We start from the raw sequence: 16,661 nt of genomic DNA on the forward strand, positions 1-16,661 counted from the left end.
ATTTGGGGGTCAATTTCAAACTTTCCACCCTTAAAATCACTCTTACAGTTAAAAATTTCAAAAATCGGAAATGCACGTCAATTTTATTTGTAAAGGGGACACTGTAAACGAATATTTTTAGCTTTCTTGTTTTAACCCCCTAGGAGGGGTAGATGTCACCCTTATCATCGTTCCAAACTTTATTTGAACTTCTAATTATTTATGAATAACATTTCGATGGTACTGTGAGTACCTAGTTAATTTGCGTTTATTAATTATCGCTTAACTTCCACAAAAAGCCTTTAAGTCCAATCAAGAAACTCTAAAAATACGTTGTTTTTGCTTAAAAAAACATGGTCAGCCAATTTAAAAGCTGCAGCCAAAACAGCAGTATTATTGTTAATTCGCTTTTGCTTCTTGGGCTGTTCAGTGATAACTTTTAATAAGTGCATAAAGTATTAGAATGGTTTAGTCTCTCAAAGAACTGAAAATATTTATGGAGAGGAGGTTGGAAAGTGCGCTCTAAAAACGAAATTGGTTTTCAATTAAATTATTCAGAATCATGCACAGAGAACTCCTTGCGGACAGTAGCAGAACAGTCAGGAATATCCCACGAGACTGCAAGAAATGCACTGAAAATTCAATAACTCTATCCAGACAAAGTGCAGAAACTTACTTATCACTCATGAGCTAGAAAAGAGGAGGAGAAAAGAAAATAGAATTTAAATTTTAAAAGTGAAGTGTAAATTTACATCTGAATATAGACCTAAACATATGTATTCTATTCTTGAAGATTTTGTATAAACTTAACTGGTGTCATGAAATGAAAGGACTGCTGATCTACAGTTTCATGCATTTTTGACTCAAATTAGCTCGACTTCGTCCTCAAAATGCGGATTGTTTGGATGCATAGCTTTCGAAGATAATTGAAACAGTCACACCCAATGACCACTGTAACGTTTCTGTAATTTGCGTTTCAGAATGCCTTGCAATAATAAAAGACAGAAAGAGGCAAAAAGGATCTAACAAATTATAAGCAAGCTTACAGTGAAGTTAAAAATTATTACTTAAAAATTAGTTATTTTTTTATGTATTTTTTAAGCGTAAACGCAAATATAAATTTGGGACTTCAATCAGTTTTTTATTTTTCTCCATTTTGAGTCATCATCACTCAAGTCAACGTTTTCCTTTAAAACAGCTAAATTGTCATTTTTTTTTATCAAAGTCCAGTAAAACATTTCTGCTGTATTTCTCCCAAGATCTTCTTGCACTTATCTCGGGGTAAGGGATAATTGAAGGAGTTTGCAACTGAGAACAAAAAATATATCTGGCTTATAAATAACTGGTTCAATTAATTTACTTTTTATACTCGGTTCTAGAGAAAATATAAATTCAGAAGTCTCAGAATTCAGTGCTAGAAAAAGTGAAGTCCATAATAGACACTAACCGATGAAAATACTCCAAAGTACAAATTTCTTTTATTTTAATGTAATTTTGTCTTCTGTCGATGATCCTATTAGATGTTGTCCATGGGAATCAATGCAAGATACCTACAGATTAGCAAGATATTTACATGGTGCCAAACGGATATTATAAACGCTAAACGCTATACGATGATACGATACGATTGTATCATTCAAATACTTGTTGACTTATTGAACTTCTCATGTTAATAAATGAAAGTTATTGAGCTTGTTAAGTAACAAGAAATGTTCTGTTAACGTTTAAACTGACACCCTTCAATTCCTTGCCGTTAATCTTTAATCATTTCACAGGATATTCCACCTCAACAGGGCTTTGTTAGCTCCTAATTAATATTTGCAACTATCTTTTACATCCACCTATAGCTCTTCCGAACGGCAGTTGAACAGCTATGCTTAAAAAAATTAAATCATCATAATATTAGCCAAACACTAATACTAATAATTTAGTAATCATTAAAGGATCTCTGTATGAATAATGTATAATTTAGTGAAAGTAAAAGTATAATATAGCAATAAAAATAATATCAGACAAGATACACGGATATCTGCGTAAATGTGAGTTTATTTTTAATAATACTGAAAGTTGATCTCGTCCCTCTAATGACTGCAGATTTGTTCTTTTAGATAGTATATTAAATCGGTAAAAATCTAATGAAAATCAAAACATACAATATTTTCAGTGTGATTATTAGTATTAGTGGATTAGGAAGAGAGGAAGACATTGAAGTATCGTTTATAAGATATTTTTTTCAATCTTTGGGATTTTCATCACTTTTGAGAAGTCGATAATGTAATTGGTACTAATTGAATTTTGACCATTTCTTTAGAAATTGTGTTTTAAATATGTCAAAATGGAAAAATCATTTGAAATATTTTAGATTTCCCCAACTTAGTAACGAGTAAATTGCTCATTCGAGAACTAAACCGAATTTAATATGTCCAACAATAGCAACCGTACTAATAATTTCGACATTATATGGCACTGAAACCTCAAAAACATGTTTACACTGTTTGTGAGGCACACTGAATGTGCTACAAATTATAATTTTTTTTAACTTTCAGCATCCGATATTTGAAACCAAGAGTGGTTAAGTCTTATAAATAAATTATTATTATTGTTTCCGAAAAGTATTGCTCTATATCAAGCAAATTTCTCTTGAAAAACAGCTAGAGATATACCACTTTTTGTAACTTGACTGTAGCAAATCCTTCTAAATTTATACAAAAGATTTTCCACAATTCAACTAATAATGAGAAAGTTTTGAACAAGGAAATGCAGCATTTTGTTCAAAATTTGCTTTTTGAAAACATACATCCGTCAATGTTTAGGGTTTAAAAAATGTATTTTGATAGTAAAACTTGAATTTAGTAAACTTTGAATCAGCTTCTGTACATTTCACGTTTTGCAGCAATTGAAGAAGCAATTAATCAGTCATAACGAACATTTGAGCAATACATCGCAAAGCAATCATTTCAAGATCGCTAAATTAAATAAATTAGCTAATGTTGAAATTATGCTTCCTGTCGGTATACTAACCTTGTTTGTACTGGTTCCTTCATAACACCTTTTTCTGATTTCTTTCACACCTATTTATTGTTTTATGCAAGTTAAACCACCCAATAATAATCGAGTGTTTGGCGCGGAAGAAACTGGACGTTTAAATACAAATATATTTTCAAACATTTCAAAATGATGTTAGTAAACGAAAACAATCACTAAACCAGTAGAGTTTTATACTAAAGTTTTATAAAACGTGTATTTTGTGATTCGTTTTTTTTTTAAATCGAACTGAGAGAAACACATTAAAAGTTTTCGGAAGTTACAGTTAAAAATGGGCTTAGTTAGCAATGTGGCTGCACTATCATTAGTTCTGAACGTAGAAAATAATTAAGTGGTCATAATTAATCACTTGGATGAACAGTATGCATTCTGGTTATAACGAGCAATCATATTCACCCATTGAACTGATGTATGCATAGCTCTTAATAACCTCAATATAAGTTTTTAAAATTCCTCAAAAAGTGAAGTTTCCGGGCAAATTTTAACAATTGAATTATCCTGCGGAGAAGAATATAACATTTTTATTAGCAGGTGAACACATAATTCCATTAAATAATTTATTGATACTTGATGAATTAAACTGCAACATAGTTTTCGGAAAAATATAATTAATAACAGATAATCGTATAAATCTGGTCTTCAGTTCCAGCTAATAATATTTTAGTTCATCTGCGTTAATTGAATCGAAGTTGGGAATTAATAACATAATGACGCGTTCATATTATACAACACTAAAATATATTCTCCAATGTACAATTATAGAATCGTGAGCGGCTTAATTGCTTCGGGCTTGTAAAAGCCGCAAAATAATTGTTTAAATGTCACCTTATTGTTGGCTCAACCTGTAAATAAATAAAGTATTTGAATTCAACAATAGCTCGATATCATCTTTATTATTATGGATTAGATGCGATATTCCTCCTCTGGTACCTGAAGAGATTCAATTTTCTGTTACGTTGCTCTTGTTGCCACATGTGAACAGGTCAAAGGAGAAGTCTCCAGAAGGGGTCAGATATTTACCCGTAATGTTTGGAATAATAAAATTAAATGTATAAACGCTTGATTAACTACGAACAATGCCATAAAGTACAAATTTGATCGTTATGGTTGAAGTAAAACAATTTTTTTTGGCAACATTCATAATAATTTTATTATTGTTACCGGATATTTAACTAATATATACTGATTGGTTATATAACCAACTACTTAATTTGCATAAATAACCCCACGAAAACGTGGAATAAAGGAGAGTTTTCAAATCACCCGGGGCAGAATTAGTAACTAATAAAATTCTAACATCCTTTAGGCAATCCTTAGTATAATTATTTAAGTAACAATAAAAAATAGTATCCTAAAGCGAACTTAACATTTTAAGTTGCGGCTATTTGCAAGTGGTTATTTCCCAACAGGTAGCATCATTAAAGATTATTTACAGGTASATAATTTCGCTTGGCTTTTAAGCAGATCGTTTARGAGTTTAATAAATAAACAGTAAATRATTTGAAAATTGTCTTGATAAGTCTAATTAGTGAACAATAAAAGTACARACATWTTARTACAGACAMAGCAAAGTACATTTTYGAAATACAYACGCARATGATCGCCGGTCGACATCAGCAGAATGCTATTTGTGAAGATTAGTAGTTTATATTATAAGTGTGTTTTTGTCTTGACTTTGTCTTGCTTGTTTGGTTTTTTTCTAATTGTTCTCAAGATTTTTTCCCATTCTTCATTAGTTAAAAAACAGTGGGAATTGGWAATTAAATGTTTCTTATGTATGCTGTAAACATTATCCTGACAAACAAATCGARAATCAACTCTATTTAGCTAGTTACTAGTWGTTKAGTTAGCAGACTACATTTTTATCCACATTATCTGAAAAGCMGTTCGAATTATAGTGATCGTGTTGTTTAAGCATCATTCATTGTTAACWGTTTTTTTTATTACTCAATTGRCTTTGCTGTTCTCACAAGTTTCTTAACTCGGTGGAATCTTCGGCATGCGATCCSAGATGCCTGACTTTAGAACTAGGCTTTCGGTATTGTTTGGATTTTTTAACGACCTTGTGTAAAATAATGCTAATCTTGTCTGCGAGCTTTTTTGTTTGTTCCAATTCTTGAAATTTGTTACCTGCTTTAGGTGAAATTCTGATTGAGGAAGGTTTGAGCTTAACATCGAATTCATTTTTTATGYGCCCAATTTGATTAATTTTGTATAATARCAGGCTATTAGCAGCTGGATGCCAAAAGCATAAATTCGCTGATGTCATCAACTATTTCACTTGTTTTGTTGCCTTTTATCAATTTCGGATTGGCTTCGAGGACTTCGAAAGTCTACGTTGAGCAAAATTGAGTCAATGATGAAAGAGCAATAAGGCGAGCTCAAGGGCTCGGTTGAACTGATAAAATAAAATTAGGCAATGAAAACAAAACAAAACGCATCTGATCCAGATGCACTAAGAATATATATAAATCCTATACATTCTGTTTGTAGAATGTTTCGCCAATAAATCATCCTTCAACACATAACTTTGCTTAGTTTTCAGTAACTCGTAAACGTTAAATTTGTTGCTTATTAGAGAACTTCGCTTTTTATCAGTACCAAACTAATCAAAAATCCTTTTCCTATTCATTTTAAAGGTTTTCTTCAAAATTATCAAATATCGAAAAATAATTATGTAACTTGCAAGAAATGTAACCCACGTAAATATTTAAACAACTAATAATTAATTCAACCCCTGAGCTACTTTGAAAGAATCGTAAATCTTAATATAAAGTTGAATCTGTTACAAAAAATATAAACAGATGGGGCGATGGCGTTTCTAATTTAAGACCCAAAAGATCTTCCAATTTCGAATTGCATCATAAAGTGCTAATTTTATCACTGACATATTATATAACAATGTACTTAATTCAACAAGTGAGTAATTTACATTCAAACTGGGACAATAAATGTATCAAAGTTTGGGTAACCGATTTCGACTATTCACAGTTAATTGGCAGTAATTAAAACGTGATCTTGGGTTTCTGCTTTTGCATTTCTCCAAAATAATCAGGAAGTATATCAGATAGCCAATTATATTTAAGATCGGGATTGCATATATTTGTCTATAATAAATTTATAATAGTCTATAATATTTTGTGTGTTTTTTTTGTACTTTACTTTCCCAAGCATAAAATGGATAACCCTGTATTTTCAATGATCTGCTCAGAACTCGATGTTATTTAACCCGTTGAAATTCACTTATTGCCTGTTTTGAATGTTCTTCTCTATCAGCATTTATTAAATTGTTTGATGGTCACGTCGTTTCTTTAATCTGTTAAGTTATAAATGTTTCCATCCAGATCCAAATTAACCCAAACAGACTAATAAAGAAGTTCACTTTAAACAACATTTTCTCAAATTAGTCCTTGTCATAATCTGAAGTGTACACCAAGCAATTCCACCTTTATTCGCTTCTCGCAAGTTACACTAAGACTTAAGAGAACAGGAACACCTTATATTAATACCAAAATATTTTTTACATTTATATTACTTCCTTCCACAATTTGTGGTGATTGTTTTCAACTTTATCGATTTCGATTAATTCACTTTCCACTTTTCGCCCTTTATCAGCCAGCTACTGCCTGTAGATGTTAAATAAATCACGCCCATGGAATAAGTTAGGCAATGTTACAATAAATTTTAATAAACTAAAGGTTTTTAAGAGAAAAATTTGTATTTAAACTTAAAATGAAAAGCTGCAAATAATTTGAAAAGTCGACTGGCCTCGTCCATTATAGCTCATAATCGAAACGATTTAAGCAAAATCTAGTAATCACGAATATTGCCCGCAATGGAGCGCTGATAAGCAAATATTATAATGTTAAAAGTCAGTCAGATGGCAGAGCACTGATTCATATCACGAAGAGATTTTACATCGTTCGTTAACATAAAAATCATTTTCCACGTATGAAGTACTTTTTCCACTCGTTATTAAAGCTTGCGTAATTAAATTACGTTATTATCTAACCACGTATGCAGAAAATCTCTTCATTCGCCTGTTATCGTAATAATTCGAAGCACATTTCTCTTCTCTAAACCGTTTCTTTGGCTTCTCTGGGTCACCTCATAAGATGTCATTGAAGCAACAAAGCTGCCAATTACACGAAAAAATTTCAAGTGTGAACTCGCGAAGTTTTGAAACGGTTTAGTGAACAACAAAATCCAACATCACGAACAACACGTATCAACAATTAGGCGTGATGCAAGCCGCTGATCAGAAGACGTCTTGATGATCAAGTAATGACCCCAAAAGATCATTAGATCTGCGGATTCTCTAAAATTTTTCGAAATTCAGACTAATTTGGGCGAATTAAATAGGATCGATTGGGCTGGAGTCGGTCGGAGCTTTAATTATTGCATGGATGCAACCAGAAGGTTATTGGGTTTCTTCAGTTACCACCGTAACATTAGTTTGGTTGTTTTGTAATGCAGTTAATGATCATTGAGTTGAAATTGTTAATAGGGCAAGGGCATTTTTAGTGGCATTATTATCGGCCAATTATAAAAATGTCGCTATTTTTGTAAGTAGAATTAGGATCCATGTAAACTGTTAGTTGCTAAAAGGCATTTCACGTGAAATTATTTTAAGGAACACTTTTTGGTAACAGAATGTTCCATCAATTAATCACATTAAAATTTTGAACTTCTCTTTTGATTATTAATTGCCTGGTAAAACAATAACGACATTATTACTCGTCAGGTTATTGGATGCATATTTATTTAATTAGTTATATTTTATATTAAAACAGTCCCTAGTAGATTATTAGAGTTATTTTCGAAACACCAGCGAATCAAGTGAATTAAATAAAGCAAGCATGGATGCCCAAACATCCCTCAAATGGACGTAGCATCAATTTTCAGCCGGCAAATTCTCAATTTGATTACAGGATTATAAATTTTCTACAAAACTTGTAAACAAATTACACAATTCGGTGCATTTGGTTCTGATAATGTTCGAATAGATGTAGCCAGAATGTGATTGATTCCCCGTTCTCACTGAAAAATCTAATTTAAATTCAAATTTTACAGTAAAACATGGACTAGCCGCTTAGTAAAGGAAAAAACCGCAAAAGTTCAATTAAGTTATTTTCACGTTTTCATTTGCAGTTGTTATCATAAATTTGTAGAGTCTTTTGTCGTGTGTTTTTCATCACAATCACAATAGCAGCATGAAGGCCTCTTGAACCCAGAATTTCCTAAGGAGTTCAACATGTGCAAATAAACAAATAACTGTCTATTTTCTAAGTCCCAAACTAAATATCTTCTTTCGGTTTTCTGAGAAGGGTAAACCCTCTCTCATTTAAAAACAATGAACCGTTAGAAGTTTTAATACTTAAAACCAACCTGTTTGTACTAAGCCTACTACGTGACATGCATTTTAAATCAGTTTATTAATCAAATTGTATGCTATTCTATTGTAGTAACTAATAGCAGCCATGGAAAAATAATTTAACTATTTATCTTAACCTTTTAACGGTCGATTAGTCAAGATGTGATCAACATGAAGATTTCCGATCAATATAGACGATTATTAGCCGGTGCAGGTATCCCTTTCTAAAGTATTTAATTATTGGCTCCATTATTGTACGTGCGTATTATTATTGGCTGAAGATGGAATCTTATGGTTCTGGATTAGGTTACTTAAGCAGCACCTTGCAAAATCTTAAATACCCCGATGTTAAATATTTACGTCTAGAAATTATAAGTCGATTGCATTGCATTATGTGCATTTCAGAAAACTGCCAATTATCGACTAGTTCTTTATCGAAGGAGTGTTAATTTAATTAGATTTGCCATTGCAAGTTATATCATTTATTGCTGAAAGTTCTGCAATATTGAATTTTATTGAAAGCAATAATATTTTTAAATTATTAGCTTTCTACTAATTGTAATGATGGGTGAATTAGTTTATTGCACTGTATTTAAGAGAGTCTTAGCAAACGGGAAGCTATTCAACTTAAGAACTATTGAAAAATAATCAGCAACGGGCGCAATATTAAGAGAAATATACATGTAAAAACTGGGCAGACAACAGCAGAATATTTCATTTTCTTCTTTGGATTCCGACAGTATTTCACATTTTGAATGATGGAATTCATTATTCTTATTCGTTATTATCCATATTCCTAGCGCAAAATTTATTCTAAAACCCACAATTATCAATGAACTGCGTTTTCGAAACAACATTAGAAGAACCAGGAAATGTACCCGTCGGCACTACAATATGAAATTCTTATTGGCTGGCTAATAAATTACGTTTTAATTTTTTCTCAGTGATTATATTATCAATGATTTGAATGGGGAATTTATGCAGTAAACTAGTTTTATAGATTACGCTGCTACTGTTCAGAATACGGTTGTATAATGAAAATTAAAAAACTTCATAATTCGTAGAATATATCAACGCAAAAATGCATTGATTAGAAACCATGTCTTGCAATGATATAAGAAAAAAACTGTCTATTACCATTCATCTCGCATAGTTATTACGATTACAATAATTGGATCTTGACTGTAAAATTATATTTTAAGATAGTTCCGCAGAAAGTTTTTTTGCGGAGTGGCACTTTCAAATTACGAAATCGAATTATTAAAAATAATAACTTGACATAGGAAATTTACATTCTAATAATACCTCCAATTGCAATGTTCATCTAAAGGATTATTACCCAAACCAATTTCAACAAACCGATTTAATCTCCATATTGTCTATGGAGCTATGATTGGTTCTCCAAAGTGACTTGAGCGAAATGCTTTCTTTCCCCTTGCTCAAATTCCAACAGTTTTTAATACAAAATCAGTTTAATCAAAATTGATATAAAGACAGTGAAATGTTCAATTGCTCGACGTAGTCCATGAACCAATCAGAGAGATCGCTTAAACTTTATACAGTTCAGCGGTTTAGTATATTAGATTTTATTTGTTCTTTTTATTGAAATTTGGTGAGACATTTATTTTCACTATGTATTGATGAAGTTGTGAAGCATCCTGGACTTCAATTCGTTTTGTAGGGCATTAATTAGCAAAGAGATTCTTATTCTTAACAGTTGCTGAGAAATATTGAATTTTCCAAAGACATTCCATTGAGTAATCGCTTGTAAAATACAAAATGTTAAACGTTGTAGGTCAAGGAAATCATCATCGTTTCTAATAAACATATTGCATGAAATCTCCATGTAGCAAAATTGAAAATTCGTCATTGCATCGGAATATCTTAATTAAACTTCAACTTGAAGAAGATGCATAAATGTTTGTGGATATCGACGACCGTATAAAATCATAAAATTTACACAATGACCATAAAATTTGGGCGCATTGAAGGATATTCAAATTTTATTTTTGGACATCTGGACAAAGTAAATATCAAGTAAACCCTAATGAAGTCAAATTAAGAACTTTGTAGTTTATTTCCTAGCCTGAATAATTTCTTTTCCAATTGTTATACGTTTTTCAAATGAATTCTCTTGCTTGTGCTGACCTGGTTACTTCCAGAAAGCAAATATAAATTGATGATCCCTCGCATTCATTGTCAAACATTTTTAGCTCATTGCCCGATTTCTCCGCGTTAAATAAACAATATTCTGCTCTTTTCTCTTCTCGGCAAATAAATAATATACAGTTTACTTATTGAAAGATGGGCAAGTAGATTCCCGCAAGAACCCACGGTAGTTAATATACTAAATCAACTTTTACTTTAAAATTTAGGTGAGCATATGCCTTGCACAATTTAACGCTTCAAATTTACTCACATATTTCATCGAAAGGTCACTTACTCGGTAAGGATACCGACAATGGAAATGATCAATTATAGTGCAAATAAGACAAAACATAGACATTTTCTGACTGGTAATTCCGGCAGGACAATTTTTTGTGAGATTTAATTGGTACAATACATCGTTCTAAATGTCAGTTGATTGACTTGTGATGAAAAAAATTGAATGTGAAGGCTTTTTGTTCAAAAGTAGTTGCTCTAGTTTCTGGAATTTTAATAGTAGTTATTAAAATCCTTCTCTGGGTTGTTGGCACTACATGCTATTAATCAATAATGTGCGAGTAAGCTTAGTTACACAATTCAAACAAGGAAGCTTTTTGCCTGTGCCAAAAAAACTAACATCTCAGGCCCAGGAGTTGATTTGATTTGATTTTTAAACACTTTTAACACAGCCAAGTCAACAAGCCCTTTTCAAACACAGAAATATTCAGCTTTAATTTTTGCTTTCTCAGAATTGACTAAGAGATTATTGAAATTGTTGAGTTTTGCGGACTTTTAGGCTCTCGTCTAAAAAGTCTCGGCTATTCGTGCTTGCCTAACGGCAAAAAGAAATTATTTTTCACGGCTACATAAAAGTCCCAAAAACTCACCAGTTTCACGCAATAGCAACGAAAACATAACTGTTTTGGTAATAATTGGAAACATTTGATCAATCATCAATTTACTGGAGCTGTGACAATTTATTTTTACGTATTTTTTAAACTTTAATGTATGGCTAATTCTGAATAAATTCTTGAGAAAGCTCTAGAAAAAACGGCATTTGAAAACACCCAAACAGAATGCAACTGTAATGTATTAATAAAATGAGTAGTAAAACTTAATAGCTTAATTTTTCAAACGAAAACCTTTAATAAAGTTTTTTAGCCACAATATACTACATTTTGAATCAGTTAAGAAAGGTTCGCAAAAATTTAATCACAAGCTTTGCAAGAAACCTTTAAATTAGTAAATTGATAATTTTCAGTTTTTAAATCCKTWTTTTTCTGMTTTTYCAAAAAAGTGMAGTGACACACGATGARAAAAGATCTAAACTCCGTCAAGAAAAWGCCACTTTTTCAAATACRAAAAATAATTTTCTACATTGTTTATCACAGAAARAGTTGCTTARAAATCYCGCTYAAGTTGGTMATTCTTGAGATAACAGAATTCATATCTGGYGATGTCACATTGTCATTTCTCGTTARATTTTTTAAACAAAAAACGTTTTAATCAAAGAGAGGAGTGGACGACAAATAAATTAAATTCGATTAATATGAAAAACTAGTTATTGGCGTTTGATATCATGTTGGTTCGATCAAAATTACCATTTTCGATTTTATAACAGGCGAGTTTAAGATAGAGCCAGCCTACTTAGACAACAACATTATAATTAAGATATAATAATAACATTATGATTTATAAAACGTAATTTGAAAGTGCTCTAAATTAGTTTGTAAATATAAAATATCGAAWACTGTTAAAAACAAGTACAAAAAAGTCAAATGAATAGTGCCACTGCATAGAGCGATATAAAGCCAGTAATTCTAAAACGGTGAACATGAGCAGGGMTAAAACTACTTCTCTGTAAAAAACAGCTCGAAAATCAGATTTTGCAATATGAATTCACTARTTCACACCATTCCAGTGTTGGCGCCTTCCAGCGGTARAAGTTACCATTTTTTACTTMAAAATTCAAAAAATYCYTTCAGCCTTTTTTAATTTTGCAAATACTTTATTAAYTTATAACYTTATTTTAGCGGTTAAAGYCTTACTTGAAAACTGTATCAACATCGTCTTGRAATGGRAGCTTTTAGAAATCTTGAATCGCGAGGAAACCTAATACAATATAGCAAACATTAACTAAAACACAAATAAGATGAARCAAAACTCATAAAATATTAGATGAAATAAGTATATTAAAAAATACTAGTTGTATAAGTAACATATACAAGGAAAACTATTAATGTAACATTTTTAAAGTAATGACAAACTAAATGTGTCTAAATAACCCAGTTGTTTCTAATTGGAAAAGCGCAAGTAAATTTTAGATGTTGATTATGAACTTTTGGAATTAACTAATTAAGTTAATGCAAAATTAATTTCCTCATCTGTGAAAATAGTTTTTTCAGATTTATTTCTTACATTGTTTACCGCCAAATCTACCAAAGCTCCTGACAATCCGATACTTAAAGAGATGGAAATAATCAGAATCTGTGTTCTAATTATTAATCTATATTACAAACGTAACATGAAAAAACATATCCTTTGGAAAAATTAATTTAGTGCTTATTTAACAATTAAAAATTCAAATAATAAAACCAACTAAAACAGGTAAAAGCTGAAATAAAGATGCCCCATTTTCATCAGGATGTCGAATTCGCAAAGTTTTCACACCTGCCCATGAACCCAAACAATCATTTATTTAGTTGCTTCTATTTAACTTGGCTTTCTACCCGTTTGTCTTCTGCTATAGCAGCCTAATTAGACATAAAGAGTTTTAAAGATTAAGCTACTTTTATAAAACACAAATTAGTGGTTAATGAATTGCTGTTCTATTATATGCTACCAACGTGAAGGTACTTTATATGAAACACTTTAAGGCTGGATATTTGAAAAGTTTACAACTGACTCTGACCTGGTTTCTGATCAGATTCAAAGAATATAAGGCACACAGTTTATTGAAAAATATGTGGTAGTTTTCTTGCCTTCGCCTATGATTTGCAGAGTGCCGAACCTTTCTTTTTGTTCAATCAATGGAAGCTTTGACCGGTAAAAAGGGCTAGATTAGAATGCTTGAAGGAATTGGCTTTAAGTTTTAGTTCTTTGTTTGTGAGCAAAAGCCCATTTTCTTTCAAACTGGTCTCGTTTATTTGTAAATCAAGTGTTTTTTTCATTGGCTTTGTCCCATGTCAATTAGCAACACCACAAACGCGGTGCAAGTAAGAGTATTGACTAAAAAATTAATGGCTAAATCAATCGATCATAACTATGGTGAAATAAAATTGTAAGTGTTGGCAGATCCCCAGAATCAATTGAATTAAATTAAATTTCGAAACATGTTCTGTTATTTTGAAACGTTCATTTAAAAATATTTTACATTAAGAACAATGTGGAAAAAATTGCGAAACATTTCAGTTTTCACAAGGAAGAAGACAAGTTTTTATCAACAACCCAACGATTATCTATTCTGCTAACATCTTAAAAATTAATTACATTTTCTTCAAGATTCCTTAGTTAATAAAACCGTTTTCTTATATCTGACCAATTTGTTTACTTTGCAACACCCGTATCTAGCCCATTAGTAATAGTTTCATCAGGCTTAATAAAATACGCAAATTTTCTTATAATATAAAATTGGCCAACTCACTTCGAATCCGTGTAACCGTTAATCCGTTCGTTTTGTACTAACCTGGGCTAACAAGCAACTTGCTTCATTGATATTCATTTTACTATGGGAAACTATTATGCTCATTCAGCTAAATAGGTACAGTAGAAACTTACATGTTGCTGAATTTTATTTGTTGTTCAAATGTGAGTATGATTGATGTTTCATGCAGCAATATACAAAACAATGCCTGACACCTACAGAGCTGGGATTTTTTTCGATGCAAGAGAAAACATATTGCAAAAAATGCGCTAAAAAGCCCCAAAATTACGCAAATTGGACTTACTTGTCGGCGCAAAAATCAAACAGGTAATCACAAGAAATGGTCCGCTGTGCGACAGCAATGAAGCGCGGTAGCGAGATTCAACTATTCAAATTTCGCGCTTAGACTTCCGCGATTTACCACACAAAAATCAAAATGTTTTTGTACATGCGAGCTCGCAATCAGTCGAGCAAGACGACATCGACTACCGAGAACGACTTCTTCGATGAACCGTCGAAGATGCCCCAAGAGTCCCCCCAGGGGTGAAATTCCCCTTCTTCCACCAAGCGAAGATGCTCTTCAACCGCATCTGCGGTACCGTCGCGACCTTTCCTGGTAAAAGGTAAAAGGCCAGCACATCGCAAGGATGTGACTTATGTCGGTTTCTGATAGTGAGAGTGTTGAATATACCAGGCACGTTCAATATTCGATAAACGTGATTTGCGAATTATATCGTCATACTAAGTCAACTTTAACTTTTTTTGAATATTTGAAAAAGTCCGGAACCCACTTTTCTATTAATCTTCGGCTTAATGCACTTGTTAGAATAATTACTCGAATAAATATTGTTTATAATATTTCCTTCGTCTTTAACTTGGATGTGCTTCTTTTCGCCAAGCATCGATGTGAAAACAGTGTTTGATAATAGAAGGTTCTAACTTCTTTGCCTACACCTCACTTGGTTTAAGAATGTCCTAAAATCTTGGGTTGAAATTCTCTGTGTGCTAGAATCAATTTGTCAGTCGACAGTAGATTAGTTTAATTTAGTGTTTTTAAATAAATACACAAAACTTTTTTACCTAACTTCGAACACTTATTCTGAAAGAGGCAGATTATTCAGCAATCACTATATACACTTTTCCATGAAACAATTTTTTTTTGTATCTCTTATAAACAAGAAAATATAGGCTCATTTTCAAACTTACAATTTTTTTATTTCGCCCTATAAGAGAGTAAACACTTTCAAATGTTGATCTTACCATTTTACATTTGACCTAAAAAGAGGAAATGACACGTAGACTACTTTTTTGGTAGCACAAAAAATTACTGAGAAACCCTATAAAAATGTCGAAAATGGAACACCTCTACTTGTCGCGCAGATTATTTCACTTTTTCGAAGTCCCCCAAAGGGTTAAAAGTTGGGCACACATTTTATGACTTAAGGCAACAATTAAAAAACAAATCATTATTTGCCAACAGATTACTATCTCACCTTATGGTGCCGCTTTTATTTTCTATCGAACATTTATAAACTGAGTAACTTTGAGAAAAGGAACGTTTCCATAGGTTCAGGGAAGTGCTTTAATTGTTTTATTGTATTGTTTAGAGCGTTAAAATTGAATTTTCACCAACTAATATCTATCGAGAAATAGTCCTAAAACGTTTTCTGAATTACCATTTCTTTCTTTGCTTTATTACTCAAAACCGATTACTATTTATCAGCTGGAATAAACGTAAACACATTTTCTCTATTAAGAAATATCACACAAAATTATTTTTCCGCAATGATTTTTGCCTGAAATAAATAAGTTGCAAAGTTTATGATTGAAATTTGTCTGGATGGAAGCAATATTGTTACTTTAGCGCTGTTCATTGAAAGTTATCCAACAAAATCAAGAATCCACAATTTAACTTAATAATTTTCTTCAAAAAAACGTCATTACATATAAAAAATCTAAAAATGAAGTTGTTTTGAAACGCAGATGAAATACATTCAATATCATACTACCAATAATGAAAAATAAAAGACAATAAAATTTTATTATGAAAAATAAAAGACAATACTCATCGTTTAATTAGTTATACTTCATTTATTAAATCGGATTAAAGCTTTACGATATCCGCGACTGGAATTTTAACATCCTAAAAAGGTCAACAACTTTTTCTATAAGGAATGTTTGATCACTTTGTTCAAACAACTTAAAAAAAGTCACCTCATTTTTAAAAGTAACGTTTTTCTAGCAACTAAACTGAGTTAATGCGCCGGTGCATTGGGTTGGCGCACCAAGCAATTTGCGCAGAAATGCGCCAACTCTTATAAATTCACTAAGTTACCCAGACCTAGTAGCCAGTAGCCGAAATATCCAGTTAATGAATCTATTCAGAAATAAAATAAATACAAACTCGGATTTATAGTTTTCTCGAACCTCAATTTTACATCGTCTCTACAAACTTTGCATAGACTGCAAAGCCGC

The 16,661-nt window shown here is 31.6% G+C and overlaps 1 protein-coding gene across 1 annotated transcript in view; it reads right to left on the bottom strand.

Moving 5' to 3' along the window:
* The window catches only part of LOC109546185 (cell wall protein DAN4), a 56,491-nt gene extending 41,786 nt beyond the window's left edge, over positions 1-14,705 (bottom strand). Inside the window, exon 1 of the mRNA XM_019917043.2 lies at positions 14,491-14,705. The gene's annotated coding sequence lies outside the window, so the exon portion shown is untranslated. The remainder of the gene's footprint in view (positions 1-14,490) is intronic.
* Positions 14,706-16,661: the final 1,956 nt, after the last annotated feature.

Source organism: Dendroctonus ponderosae, unplaced genomic scaffold (assembly GCF_020466585.1).
Source record: "Dendroctonus ponderosae isolate FM_Combo_2020 unplaced genomic scaffold, Dpon_F_20191213v2 Dpon_F_20191213_7, whole genome shotgun sequence".
Taxonomy (NCBI): Eukaryota; Metazoa; Arthropoda; class Insecta; order Coleoptera; family Curculionidae; genus Dendroctonus; species Dendroctonus ponderosae.